This window comes from Gavialis gangeticus, unplaced genomic scaffold (genome assembly GCF_001723915.1).
Source record: "Gavialis gangeticus isolate Ggan-Ray unplaced genomic scaffold, GavGan_comp1, whole genome shotgun sequence".
Lineage (NCBI taxonomy): Eukaryota > Metazoa > Chordata > Crocodylia > Gavialidae > Gavialis > Gavialis gangeticus.
In genome coordinates, this window is record NW_017729022.1 from 48,466,982 (window position 1) to 48,482,433 (window position 15,452).

A 15,452-nucleotide genomic window follows, 5' to 3' on the forward strand; every position below is an offset into this window, starting at 1 on the left:
GTTTAGCTGGGAAAAAAAACACTAGACAGATTTTCTACCTGGAAAAAAGTGAACATTTATGATTTTGCTCACTAGGTGACATTGACATCCTGAAGAATGGTGCTTGCTGTTGAATCTTGAGAACTTTCACCTTACTGTCAAGAAAATTTACAAACATTATGAACAACTGTTTTCACACATGGATGCACACAGCTAATGAAAATTTACCACTTCATTGCAGCTTCTCATACAGCTTGTCTCCAGCATATGGACTCTTGCCAAGTGACACAAAGACTAGATAAATGACAAAAGTAGCATGGCTGGTGCTTAAGCCCTAACTACATACACTTTCATCACTTCAGGAAAATCTCCCTTAACTGGTAGCAATAGAAAATCTAACCCTTTTGTGATCCAAAGACTACACAGCAAGGTGATCACACACACAAAGCCAATAGACAGCGAGCTCTTCTGCAGCAAACATGTGATTTTATGGACTTTGTAGCATTCAGATGAAGAAACACATTTAATCAGAGTTTGTTAAAGATGCTGTGTTTCCACTTCCATTTTGCTTCTTCCCCCTGCCATGAGCATCACTAGATAACATTAACCACACAGTCATGTTTGGGCAAGCTCTCTCATTGGTGCTATACATAGTCAGCACCTCCAGAAGAACAGCCCAATGTCAACATGAAAAGACAGTTGTCATTCAAATAATGAAGTGGAGAGGGGAATTTGGTTCTTTTTTCTTTACTGAACAACCCATTAAAAAACAAAACTATTAGTTGCGGGAAGTATCATCACATGTTGAAGAACTTCAGGCTTTCTAATTCTAATCCAAATTCCAGTAGCTTCCAGGCACTTGTGGAGAAACTTGGGAAATCTGATAACATCTTAGAGTTAGCAGGTAAGTTAAATTAAGAGTTAGAGGTCTGATGCAAAGATAAATCTGTTAGGAAGATTTCATATAATGAGGTGTATCAGATGTGGAAAATACTACACTCTCACCAAAAATATTCACTAACCAACTGGCAAACTAGAAAAAAAAATAGTTCAGACATATCTATAGACCCAAGAAGCTGCTCAGATGTATTTTGCCAGATATCTTTAGCATCCCTAAAGAAAACAATATCCGTCACTGAGCACTGAAAGAGAATTTAGCCTACAGTGTGAGAAAGAAAAAGCTCAGCTTGCATAAGCTCAACCTTGTTCTGCTGCTTTCCTTGGAGCAGATCATCTATTCCACTTCTACTTTTATGCCACCCAGGTGCTGCAAAGGGAGGAGAAATCCCTACGCTTCCTCTTCTACTGCCTTTTGTCAAGTGGAGAGAGATGTAGCAGGAAAGTAAAGTGGCCAGAGCGTGATGCACTCTGGCTGTCCGCAGATGTCACATATGGTCCTTAGGGGACCAGAGCTAAGTGGCGTATCTCAAAAAAAGCCCTTTACTAGATGAACTGTGCCAGGCTTGGATACAAAGAATCTAGCACCTTACTGTTTCTATTTTGCTTTTCTCTGTGACCCTCCACACGTCACCCATATCCTTCATGCTATGAGGATGACAAAATAATGAACTTATCTGAGCCAGACTTGCTACTGAACAGCACTTGGAAAGTTACACGTGAGTTGGACCATTGTCTTACTAATGATTTGGATCTTGTTTACATAATTTTAAAAAACTCAACATCCTCAGTTTGTATCAACACTAGCAGACAATATAGCCTTTCAATATCACCTGTTCAGTCCTCCAAAGAAGCAAAATCCTTTGGCACTGTGGATAAAGTGATCATTGTAGCAGCCTATAGTAAACCAGAGGGTATCTTGGGAGCCCTGGCATGCCAGTGTAGGTTGGTGAGGGAGTTTTACTATCCCCATCATGGCTGAGCAGCTGGTCTGAGCAGTACATAACAGACAACAATGGAATAAAACAGCACCTGGTATTCTCTCAGACAAAGGCTAAGTCTGTGGTCTCTGATGCCATTAAGCCCTTGTGCAAAAGATCAGAAGCTCTTTGGCTTCATGTAGCATAATAAATTAATGAGCTAGTCACTTAATTTTGTGAGTGTAATGAAGACTCTTTTCTGACATTTATTGCCCTGGCTAACCCCAAGTCATAAAAATAGATCTATTTAATGTACTTTAGGGAAGTAAAAGTGAGCGGCACAAGACTGATACTTTGAGCCACTGTGGAGCTCCTCCCCGGAGCTTTGGATCTGAGTGGAAATGTATCTTTTATCCAGCTGTAAAGAAAAATTATAGTGAGAAATACCACTTGGGATCTGATTAACCTTCCCCCTCCTATTTTTAACTGCTTATGCTTTATTATAACAAAGGACTGCATTCAGTCATTATGGGTACCTATAGACGTGCTCCAAGGCATCTGTATCTGCTGGAGCATTCTAATTAGAGCGCACCAGTGTGCCTCACCATCAAGTGTATTAAGCATCCCACATTTCAAAATGGCCATGGGGGTAGTTTAACTAAACCTTGTCGAATAAGCTTTAGTTAAAGTGCCCCTGCAGCCATTTTGAAACATGGGACATTTAATACACATGTTGGCAAGGCATTTTGATTACAGCAGCTCTCCAGGAACTGCTCTAATTAAAATACCACTCCCCAAGCACATCTCTAGGCTCTGTATAAGCCCCTGTACAAGTTATATCTATTACACAACTACCTTGTTGACAGTACAGTAAATTAAAACTGGCTACATGTGCAAATTCACTATAATGCAGTAAAAAAGTCCAACCAGCTATAAAGTTATGGCTTAAAAACATGTAATAACTTTATAGTGGGCTTCTATCCAGCTTTAATTTGCACGTGTAGGCAGTCTGCAGCTGGGAGACTGCAGCTGCTGCAATTTCTAAGCCACTGAGAAGCACAACACACCCCTGAGACTGGGAGATAATAGCCAGTGCGATCTCCCAGCTGAGGGGAGCTCCACACTGTCGCTGGGAGAACACAACTGCTGCAATCTCCCTGCCATTGTGATCTCCAAGCTGTGGGTATTTCAGGCACATGTGGCAGGGCAGGAGGCACGATTGTGTGGTTGACGCATTAGATCCCGTTGTGCCTTTACCTGTATGTGTAGAGGGGCCTATTTCTAACTATGGAACAGCTGTGCATGAGGTTAATGATGGAAACATGTGAGCTAGGTCTGCATTAGGTATAATCACATTTAGACACTTTTGATAAAGCAGTTAATTAATCCTTAACTTGAGAGGCCTTAAGTAAAGGATCACTTTGGATTTGAGTGGACAATGCAGATCATACCACATGGACACTGAACAGTCAACGCTGAAAAGATTTTTGCCTGAAGGTGGGTTCGTGATAAGCATAGAGGGTAACCAGCAGAATGGGTACTGAACAAATATTATCTATATTTTAAATATCTTTATCTTGTTGGGAACTCTTTTGAGAGCATGCTGGAAAAGTTGTGCTAGAGAAGCATAATAGCTCCTCATTTCAGACTTTTTTTTACCTGGCTTCATCCAGACCCAGATATACAAAATAGGAAACAAAACCTTCCAAGGGTGGTTAGTCTTGACCTCTTGTCAGTGCTGAAAATCACTTCGTCATCTAGAGATCACGCCACAATATATCATTCTTAAGTCACTGAAAGGTAGCAGAAGATTCAGGCAATCCAACATCATCATGGTTAATTGAAATAGACCGAAAAGAGGTTTTCTCCTGAAATTTTGAAGTTAGGGTATCTGTTAGTGTCCTTTCATCAAATCTAATGTAATTTAATAACAACCCTTTCCTAACTGACCTTACAGATCATCTGGTTGAGACACAGTATATGCATCTAGGCATGAAATTGCATTTACCCTTTGAAAATCCAAGCAGGAACATGCTGTTAAAATGAGTTGGTTACCAGGACAACAGGGCTGCAGCAAACACTCTGCAATTCCTTTATAGCTCCCACATTGACCATAGAAATAATTTCTCACATCTTCTCAGGTATCCAATAGGACTTTCACATCGCTTGCTTATCTGGGCCTGCCCTGGTTAAGTGACACATTACAGGAGATTTCCCTAGTAATGAAAACACATGCTAAAATGTCTTTGTTAGCTCACAGGCTTGCTGCCTTCTACTAGGGGGAACTTTGGCTTGAAGGGCCTTGAAACACAAGACCTCCACACTAATGGCCGTTCTTCTGGGTTTGTGGCCAGCCTGCCTGTACCTGCCAAGGTTTCAATAAGCCTACAGGGTAGAGGTGCTTTCTCACTTTCTCTTAGCTAGGTATTAGGGGCCAGACACTACTCCTCCTCCTTTGTGGCTGTTAGGTGTGGGAGGGGTATTTCCCCTTGCATGAGAATATTTTTTCCTACTTTTTTCCATCCATTTTCTCTAACATCTCGATCAATGACTTCAGTGTAGTTAAATGGCTTCACCAAATCGTCTGTCTGAGGGTGACAGATTGAGATTATATATATGATATGGGTTTTACCTTCAGAAACTGCCATATGGCTCCCCCCTAGTCAGTAACTGAGACATCCATCTTAGCATAAGGTTAAGGCAATCACATTTCCAGACCACTCAGCTCCTAAGGAGACCTTGGCAAGCACCATTGTTCTTACCAGATTAATCAGATCATGCTCCAGATCCAGACCTGTACTTTCAGGTGGAAAATAAGCACAAACTCAGCTACCATTAGGGCTCTAATATTAATGATACTATAACTATAGTACCAGTTTTTGGTCTCAGCTGCCGAGGAGTGAAGCGCCTCACTTTCTCACCACACTAACCCCTCGATTCCTTGCTCATTATTCTGTCTCTCTTACTAATATGTAGAGACTGTTTGATTCATTTATCTATCATGTCACCCTGCAAGAACCTAATTTCTCACATTCAGACTGAGGCTTCCCTTATGTAGTAGTTCTTTTCTGACAACTGTGCTCCCTTACCCAAGTAGGATACCAGACACTGTGCATTAAGAATTATTTAACCAGCACTGACATGAAGCAACTAATAGTCAGACCTTCCTCAGCAACACATCTGCTACCCATTAATACATAGTTTTAACTTAAGTATTTTATTTTTTGCAGTATTTTGGAAATTGCATAGATTCATTGTGGCTTAGAAACATCCAATATAAAAATAAATCTATGTGGTTTGTGTTAACTGCAAAGTGCAAGAAGAGTAAGGTAAACAAATATTAAAGAATATAAGATACACAAGTTAAGAAAGATTTGTGGTTATGGGTAGATTATTAGAATGTAGATCTGGAAGCAATTACCTGGGTCATCAAATCCAGCACCAGCAGTCATAGGCAAGCATGTCATAAATGTCCAAAGATCATTAATTCTGGCTTCTCCCATATATCATGGTCCAAAACCAACAAACTTGGGATCATTTGGAGGGGAAAAAACCATACATTATCCCACAGGAAGAGAACAAGAGAGAAGGGCCACATCAAAGTCTTGGACCTTTGCAGTGTAATAAAATTAATTAGCTAAAATCTCCCTAAGTGGACTGGGGGAAAATTATTCTCTGACTCCAAATCCAGCAATTGATTTTAACCCTAAGTGTATGAGAAAGCACTACTAGCCAGGCATCTAAGAGGTTCCTCCGTACCAGCTAGCGCAGCAGCACATCCCAGGCAAATTCTATAGATATCCCAGGATATTTGTATGGTACAATATTTGTATATTCCTGGTATTATTCATCACAATGAGTAGGCCAGCTACACTGTAATGTGTATTACTGTAATGTGTATGTGTAGCCACCTACTAATTATTATGTGATGGTTTTTAAAACATATAACAACATGCTCATCTCAAATGAAAGATTTGTACTCTGCTATTTACAGGGGTACATTCTTTAGTTAGCAATATCTACTCCATGGAGAACTGACTCACAGTGTTATTATATCTGTGTCTATTGTCAAAATAGATAGGATAGACTCATTTCTTCCTTTATTTTACTGAAATTATTTTCCTGCAATGCTGCATGATTTTTAAATTTATGTTTACCTTAGGGTTTCGTTTAAAAAAACAAACCCTGGTTCCCACTTAAAACCCATCTTTGGCAAGATATGTTAAGAGAGAATCCATTGAACAACGTGTAGCTTCATAAATACTATCTAGAAACTCATACTAACCTTGTCTGCATTGCAGCCACGAAAAATAAATTGAAAAGTGTTATTGCTAACAGCATGGTAAAATCTGAAGTCACCAAGTCATAAGAATGAATATTAGAGAGTCATATCTTCCCTACCTTTAGTCCAGATGCCTGGGGAAGGGAAAGGGTAAGGGAAAAGGAATGTTTTCCTTCTCCTCTTATGTTATATATGCCAAAGCTAGAGGTATTCACAATCCCTATTTTCAGCCTTTGTAGAAACTCCTCCATCATGTGGGAAATGAACACCCGATTAGCAAAGAACTGGGGGTTGTGGGAATTAGGATAGGCAAGAAGTAGGGATTTCCCTCTCAATACCACCATTGTCCATGGCTGTAGCAGGTCAAGGGGGAGACCCAGGGCCACTTCTGGCCCTCTTCAGCCACAGGCTACAGGGAGCAGCTGTGTGGGAAGCTGGACTCAGCCAGGAACAGAAGTGGCAGCCTATAGGTGTCTCCTTCCAGCGCCTGTTCCTGACCAGCGGGGGACTCCTTGGGGAGAGGGTGGACAAGGAGCAGGTGCTGGAAGGAAGAACCTGCATGCCATTGCCACTGTTCCTGGTTATGCTCAGCACTTCACCTAGTCACTCCTCACACCACCTGGCTGGAGTGGGGCAGGAGAATTTCTGGTGCTTGCCTCATCCCTGAGCTAGCTGTGCATAACAGGAACAGCAGCAGGTAGGTTCCCTACTCCTTGTGCACCTTCTACCTACCTGGTTCCTTGGTGTCCCCTGCTGGCCTGGGGTCTCCAACCATTCCCCCCCCCCCATCCTCTTGTGGTCTAACAGGCAGTGTGCCACACTTTCCTTCAGCAAATCCTGAATCCATCCAAGGTAATAGTACTTTTGAGCCACTTCCTAAAATCTTGCAATTTTTTTCATTAGGAGGGAATATATTAATTCAATTTATAAGCTGTCCTTCCTAACAAAGGCTCAAGGCCACTTACAGTGTGAGATTTAAACAGAGGCCCAACAAGAAATATCTTGGCTTAGCTTTGTTTGCTAAATGTCTGAAAGCTTGCAATTAAATAATTTTTTTTGCAAAAATCTTGTTGATATCATCTCTACAATGAGTCCTGATTGCATTTCCTTTAGACCAATATGGGTACAACTTGGATACCTGACACATGGAAGATATCAAATTTTAGCCGATTTTTTAAAATGAAATCTTCATATTTTCATAGTTTCATAGTTTGTAGGGTCAGAAGGGACCTGAGCAGATCATCAAGTCCGACCCCCTGCCATGGCAGGAAAAAGTACTGAGGTCAAACGAAGCAGGAAGCAACTGTGACCACCTAAAACCTGAGATCCTGCTCCTGCCTTTGTTTCAAGGTAATTTGCATCATCACAAACCCTCACAGGAGGTGAGAGGCTTCATGCCAGCTATGAACCAACTGCCCAGAGGAGTTTTCCATCTATTGACTCCTCTGTGAAATCCTATGAAATATGAACTTCCATTTGTACCCAGGAGAACTTTTACAATTTTTTCTCCAGTTCCTGATGGAGGGGGTTTGTGCCCAAAAGCTTGCAATTAAAGAATTTTTTTTGAAAAAATTTTTATTAGTCTAATAAAAGATATCATCTCTACTATGAGTCCTGATTGCCTTTTCCTCTAGACCAATATGGCTACAACCTGGATACCTGCCCAAATAGGAAGGTCTTACAGCATTTCCAAATAGATGCCCAGGTACAGGCTCTGGCAGGCCTCAAGAGTGAGGGTGTTCCAGAGCTGAGGAGCACATGCCAAGAACGACCTCCCACGAATTGTCAAATGGACTTGAAGGACTGATGGATACTTGCAGGAGGTTGGTCTCAGGTGATTTTAGGAATCGCCGTGGGGACTAACAGAGAAGGTGGTCCCATAAGTATAAGGACCTAACCAACACATTGAATTGCACCTGAAAAATTATTATTAAGTGATGGCTTTTAAAACATAACAACATGCTCATAAGGAAAAACTTCTTCACGGTTCATGCAACCAGACTCTGGAATAGACTCCCAGTGGGGGTGGTGTAGGCACGTACCCTGGAGATCTTCAGAAGGAGATGGGACACACACCTTGCTGGGCTTATTTAACCCCAGCAGTCTTTGCTGCCCAGAGCAGGTGGGGGTGGACCCGATGATCTCATGAGGTCCCTTCCAGCCCTAAACTTCTGTGAATCTGTGAATCTCAAATTAAATATTTGTATTCTGCCATGTCACAGAGTAAGTTCAGCCAATGCAAATGCTGGAAGAGTGGAGTTATGTGGTCCCGGGGACCCACCCCTGACAAAAAGCAGGCCACCACATTCTGCATCAGTTGCAGCATCCAGGTGGTTTTCAGCCCTGTGTAGAGCATGTTGCAGTTGCAATATAATACAGAGAAAGTGATTCAAACCTAATATATTTTCAGTGCAGTATATCTTGTTTATTTACATGTGTGTAAATGTTTATTTAAAGTGACACAGCAAAAAACACAGCAGAAATGCTCTCATGTACCACTCTAGCCAAGCTCCGTACATAGAAAATACTACCTCCTTGTTTTCTTTTTGAGTCCCACTCACAACTGTTTCTTCCAGGTTTCTCAGCCCCTAGCCTACACAGGCTGTAGCCAATCCCCACCTCCTGCCCAGAGCAAACCCCTGTTAATTTACCTGTGTTAGCCTTGCTTAAGTCTTGTTTCCCATCCCAGTGCCTTGGACAGCATCCTCCATTATTTCCAGCTGCTTCTCACTACAATAAAGAAACTTAATTTCTCTTTCTATTGAGCCTTGAAGCCCATTGCTTTAATGCATTTTGAAATTGGATTTGGATTAAAGGTTCACTTGATGGCAGCTATTAATACTTTCCAGCATAACATTATTTATTGCTGCAGGCACCAATTCATTTACTGAAGCCAAATAGGTGAGAGCTGTATTTTGAATCTACAAATGACAACTGCACTATTGCCTGGACAAAATAATTAGATCTTATTGCTACATCCTCTGCAACAGAATACCCACTAGGGATAAATTTGGAAGTACAAATATTAGAAATGACAACAGTATCATTCTTCTTCAAGGAAAAAGGGATTTATAGAGTTAAATAAAGTTGCGTTGTTCTCAGCTTTCTCTGAGTCCCCTTCTAGGACCAAATTCTGGTGCTGAAAAATCGAAAAGTTAAACAGTTACTATAAAATCATAGACTTAGTATTAGGGATTAAAGCAACTCATTGACTTCTCTGAGCAATATTTGTTTCTCTTTTTCACCATGATTTTAAGTCAGTGACAGAAGTTGCCATGGGTCATTTAAAAAATGCATACTTTTTGTCCAGACAACTACTTTTGAGTAGCAAAGGCTAGGAATAGTTATTTTGAGTCTTTTCACTGGAGTCTATTTTAAAATAAGTTAGCCACAGTACTGATCCCACATTCATCTAATAAAAGCACTGACAGGGAAATATGAACTGGTGCTATGAAGTAAAATCACCACAAGTTTAATAGATATCTGAAAATAAAGTGTGAGTTATAACTAATAGCATGTCTTCCTGGAAGACACTCCTTGGCAAAATGCTTTCAGATCCTCAGCTATTCATTCAACCCTGCTGGACTGCATCTTTTTTCTTGGGTGCTATATATTAGATAAAATTAGCAACTTCAGCTTCCTAGCGGCAAGAAGTTCATCTTCCTGGTTAAATAAATAAATGCTTAAAATAAAGGTTATTTTCTTGTTAAACTACACGCTTCAATAATAGCTCATGCTCAATCTATCAAATAATATTACTGAGGCATGCTTTTTCTGTCTGATTTCTTTCCACTTCTTTGAGATCCAAAGTGCTAAATTGTCTTTCTTTTATTATGTGGCAGCCCCGTAAAAATCCACCAAGGGTTATTATTATCATAGAAAAAGAACTGTCCCTGGGAAAAAAAGTTATACAATTCTGCTGCCTAAGGGGTTTATTACAGACACTGAACCTGACCCCGCTGCATCTAATGCAATCTGTGTATCCGACAATAACTAACAGCTGTAAAACAAGGCTACCTGGGCCCTGTTAGCTGAGCTGCAGTCTTTCAGGAAAACAAGAATCTTCCCATGAAGCAGAGGATGTGAGAAAAAATATTTCCACAAGAGGAAAATATACAAGCTTCCTCTACTCCCAGTTTAGATGCCAATTATTGCCAGAAGAGATGGAGGAAGATAGGCCAATAACAAGGGAAAAGAAGTCAGCAGAAGTGATCAGAGATTGCACTTTTTATTTTTAAAAACTCCTGCCTTTCTCTCTTCTTCGTTTTTTTACCTTGTTTGTATGTTTACCTGAGTTTTGAAGGTACGTTCTTGGTATTTAAGCAACAAAGAACATCAGCAAATAAAGTTATTTGACATGAAAGCAATGTAAAAAGTCAGTCTTCCTACATGAAACCAGTAAAACACTTGTGCAGGAACACAATATTAGTGCTGCTTCAAACAGGGAAGTAACATCAGTGCATCATTTTCATAGGGCAAAAGGACAGCCTGGGGTCTGGCACTTGAGATAAAAGGAAGCAAGGCAACAGACAGGATGTCAAATGACAGCTGTTTAAACAATGTTCCTAACTGCTGTGGCCTATGGTTTTATATCTCTGAGGAATAAACATGCTGCTGCTGGAGATGCGGCCAGCAAAAGAGAGGAAAGGGCTGCATATCATTACTCCTATTGTTTCCAGACTGTCTGCTTCTAACTTTTTTAATAGCTCATTCACAATAGCCTGAGGGTCAACATACCCTATCTGGGCATCTAAGGTTCATTTTCCCCTCTGACTTCCATGAGTTCTAACACACCAATACATTTCAATGACTTCTTCTTCTTCAGGGCTGATTTACCAAGACAAAACAAGTCATAAAGAGTTGCACTCTCTGTACTAGGCATAAATACACTTCACCTCCTGTGCAGCACCCTACTCACGACTTGGTAAGTTTTGCCCCTGATCTCCATCACTTTTCTCTTACCTGCAGAAGTCACTACTTAGGTGTAGCAAAACCCATTGTTTCCTTCCGCCAATCCTGGGCATTCTAAAAAAAATGGCCAGAAAACCAAACATTACTCATAGTTAGTTATTACAACTCTGGACCTCATACAAGAGGGTAATATACTGGAGATGATACTCCAAAACAATGAACTCACCCAAGATTTTTCCTAGGGCATAGAAAACTCAAGATACAGCACAAATTTCATGTATAACTAAAATTCAGCGCATAATCTTTATGATTTATCTGAACAAGATCATATTATTTCAACAGATACATCAGCCACTACAGCAGCTCAGCCTTAGCATCAAATGCACGATAAAGATAAGAAAATATACCTATTCTTTTTACCTAACAAGGAATGTGCAGAGAGTTAAAACTGTGATTCTGTACCTTGGCTATGAGAGGTCTTAACCTTCAAAAACATGAATGGCTTTATAAGAAACACATTTACATTATTCAATTTCCAAGTAAAATACCTCATAGAAATTGTTCTAGCGTTGGCTGAAATTCATCAGATCAAGGTGATTTCCAATATGTCCATAAGGGAAATTACTTAGGATTGGAAAACTGGTTTGTCATGGTTATGTAATAGTCTACATTTGTAGCATTTCAAGTTGTGGCGCATCTTAACACCAGCCATTCCTTCCAAGCAGATAATATCATGATAACAAGCCCTGTGTAAAGAGGTGATTAGCTTGCAGCTCAGCCTGGGACCCAGCTACAGATAGTCAGCGGTTAGGAGTCTGCCTGGCTGGAAGGCTGGCAGCAGCTGCAACTGGTGAGTGACATAGGGTGGGGCCACAAAGTGGCATAAAAATCCATGAACAGAGTGCAAAAGAGAGAGGGAAAGTTGTGGTGTTGGGCACAAGCACAGAGCCTGGGTTGCCTTTGCAGGGTTTGAGAAGGGATCCCGGGTTCAAAATTTATCTGCCTGGTTTTTGTTGTTTTGCATATTTTCGCTCCATTGTTTATGTTGTTTTTGTGGGAACAAGTTTGCCCCATGGAAAATAAACCCCAGAACACTAGGGCTGTGTGAAACAGCACCATTTTGTTTCAACTTCCATTTCACTGTTTTGACGGGACCGTGTTTTGTTTTGAGTTTCATTTCATTTTGAAACTGCTGTTCCATTTGGTTTCATCAAAACTGTTTCACTGTTTTGATGTTTCGCCCTGTCACGGGAGTGATCAGATGAAAGAGCCCCAAACCCCACCCTGGGGGTTCATAGGGTGGGGACCATGTACAAAAGAAAAAAAAATGCAAGAACACTTACCTGCAGCAGGGCCCGTGGTGCAGCCAGAACAGAGAAGGAAATCCACGCTGATCATAAGGCATGCCTTTATACAGCTGAAGCTGACCAGTGACATCATCAGCAATCACCGGGTAGCAGGAACAAAAAGGACCACCCACGGAGGCCAGGGGGAGCAGAAGGAGAGAGAGTCAGTGGAGGCTCTCTGTGCAGGTGACAGCAGGCATAATCAGCAGGGCAGAAAGCCAGAAGAGGCTCTCTACCCCAGTGGCAACCAGCGTGCTCGGGAGGAGGGAGAGCCAACTCTGCACGAGTGGAGTAGGGTGTACCCGAGAGGCAGGAGAGCCAGAGAAGGCTCTCTGCACCAGCAGAGGCTGGTGTGAACAGCAAAAAGGAAATCCCATCAGGGCTGTAGCAGGCTGGGCACCAGCCCACAGCACTGGCAGCAGCCAGCCAAGGCAGGAAGGACCTCAGGGTGCTGGAAGTGGAACGCCACAGACGACATCGAGGGAAAGTGACTCCGCAAGCTGCACTCGGTGGTGTGAGGCCCAGAAAGAGGAGCCTTAGCCACCCCTGGCTAGATGTTGGATCATCACCCAGAGTGTCCCCAGGTACCAGGTGCAGAATACTGACTGGAGGGGATGAGGGCAAAGAAATCTTAGAGAGAAAGAGTAATGAGAAGGCACCTCCATATCCTAACAGTAGGGCTGGGGAGGAAACTGGACAGACCCTCCCCAACTCATAATTTTTTTTAATTTTTTTTTTTCCTTTTTCTTTTTTCCTTTTGGAGGGGTTGCGAGGCGGGATAGATAACGCCAGGGATCTAAGTTTCCTAGTAAGGGAGAAGTCCTGGTGAAGGGGAAGAGAGTGCAGCATAGAGGCGCCGACAGGGCAGCTTCTTTCCGTCCTTCTTTTTTTTTCCTTTCTTCTTTTTTTCTTATTCCGGTTGCTGTTGGCCTTTCAGTTTCCAGTTTGAGGTAGCTTGGGGCAGGAACAAACCCAGCTTAAACTAGATAGGGGAACAATTGAGACACTGGAGAAGAAAGTGCTTGGGACACAAGACTCGAGAGAAAGTCAGGCTCAAGAGCACAGCTGCAATGGAGGGACAGCTGACTCAGGATCCAGTGACCCACCGAAAGTTGGCGTGAGGTTGGGGTGTAGGGGAGGTGGAGCCCCATGGACGGCCATCTAGTGGACTATCCACCACTGAGGAGCCCCAGGTGGTTTGCCCCCCCACAGAGATTACATTCAAAGTCGTGGCAGGAGAGCCTGGGGGTGGACACCTAGGAGATAAGTATCTTCCTCAGGGTTTTCAAGAAACCTCAGTATGTTTGTCACAGTCTGTCTGGGCCAAGGCAGCATGCGACCGGCTGTTCAAGGCCAGGCGGTCACACGCCCATAGGCTATAATGGGGAAGCACAAAACTGCCTTTAACTTTTTCATTTTTTGGCATATTTAGATGAAAACATCCGAGATGGTAGCCCCCTCTGAGGACACAGAGTCTGCAAAGTTTCAAGGAAATAGGTCAGGGGTTTCTGGGAAACTGCACCTCAAAATCATGAAAGCAAAACTTATCTCACTCATAAGTGTGAAGGCACAATGGGGTGAAAACAGCAGGCATGGTAGCCCCTGCTCAGGCCACAAAGCCTCCCAATTTTCAAGGAGATAGGTGCAGGGGTTTCTGGGAAGTTGTACCACAGGCTGCTGACAAGCAAAACTCATGACATGTGACTGTGTGTGTGTGTATGTGTTAAGGCCTGTACATGACATGGTAGTGTGGCCCAGTAAGGTCTCCTCCTCCCCTATAGCCTCAGTCCACTCCGCCACTTTAAATAACAAAGCACTTTTCACAGACAAGCCTATGAACTGCACTTCATCAACTTCCTAAGTACAGAAAGTCAGGGACTCAATATAGACATTGGAATTCTGACATACTACAACCTGCCAGACATCTGACTCCCCTCTACACTTTTACCTGCACTGCTACATCCCCCCTCTCCCCCCACCCCAGCCAGTCCCTCACCCCCTGACACCTCTATTTCCATTTTCACTGACTGGCTTTCTTGCCTGCATTGAATGCCAGCCCCTGGCTTCTTTATTATTCCTTCCATCCAGGACCACCACACACACCAACTGCAGGTGCTTCCTCAGTCTGATGAAGGGTTTTTCAGCCCAAAACCTGGCATCCCAAGCAGCTAAGCTGAACTGATCTGGAGCCTCACAACTCCACTGTAACCAGCAAGCCTCAGGCCTGTCAAAGACGTGATGAGTCTGGACTTTCCCCAGCCAGGACTGTGTGCATGCATGTGGTGGTTATGACACCTCCTACCCGCCTTCCATTAAGGGGATCCTTGTTCCTGGTATTTCCTGGAGCTGCCACACCACCAGCAGTCCCACCAAGCCTCCCAACCCTGGCAGAGTGCAGTTTTAGTGGTCATGCCCAAGACTTGGGGCCTCTTCCCTCCCCACAGCCCCAACCCATACCTCCAAGTTTGTCCTGGCACAGAAGCTCAACAGGGACATGTTCTTCCCCTGCTGGTTAGTGATGCAGTGAGTGTCCCCTCCAGCTCTGAGAGCAAGGCATTAAATGATTTTTTAAAAAGGAAAAAAGGAAATAGGTGTGGATGGAGTGAGGAGGGTGGCATTCACTCTGTCTGCACCTGGAGCTTGGGGAACCCCAGCAGTGGGAGGTTCACCTTTGGGAACACCACCTGTTCTACCAAACCAGGATCCAGGCAGATGTGGTGGGGTGTCACTACATCTCCAGCAGTGCTGAACACTCTCTCACTTGGAACACTGGTCAGTGAACAGTACAGGTGTTCCCAAGCAACCATGGCCAGATCCAGCCACATCTGGTGCGGCTTTCTCAGGAGGCAAAGGGGTTGCACAGCAACAGCTCCACATCCTCAGCAAGGTAGGCAGCCACCAATGCCTGAGTGCTATAGTTTCATAGTTTCTAGGGTCGGAAGGGACCTGAGCAGATCATCTAGTCTGACCCCCTGCCATGGCAGGAAAGAGTACTGGGGTCAAACGACCCCAGTAAGGTGGTCATCCAACCTCCTCTTAAAAACCCCCAGGGTGGGAGCCTGCACCACCTCACTTGGAAGCTGGTTCCAGACCCTAGCCGCCCTGACCGTGAAGTAG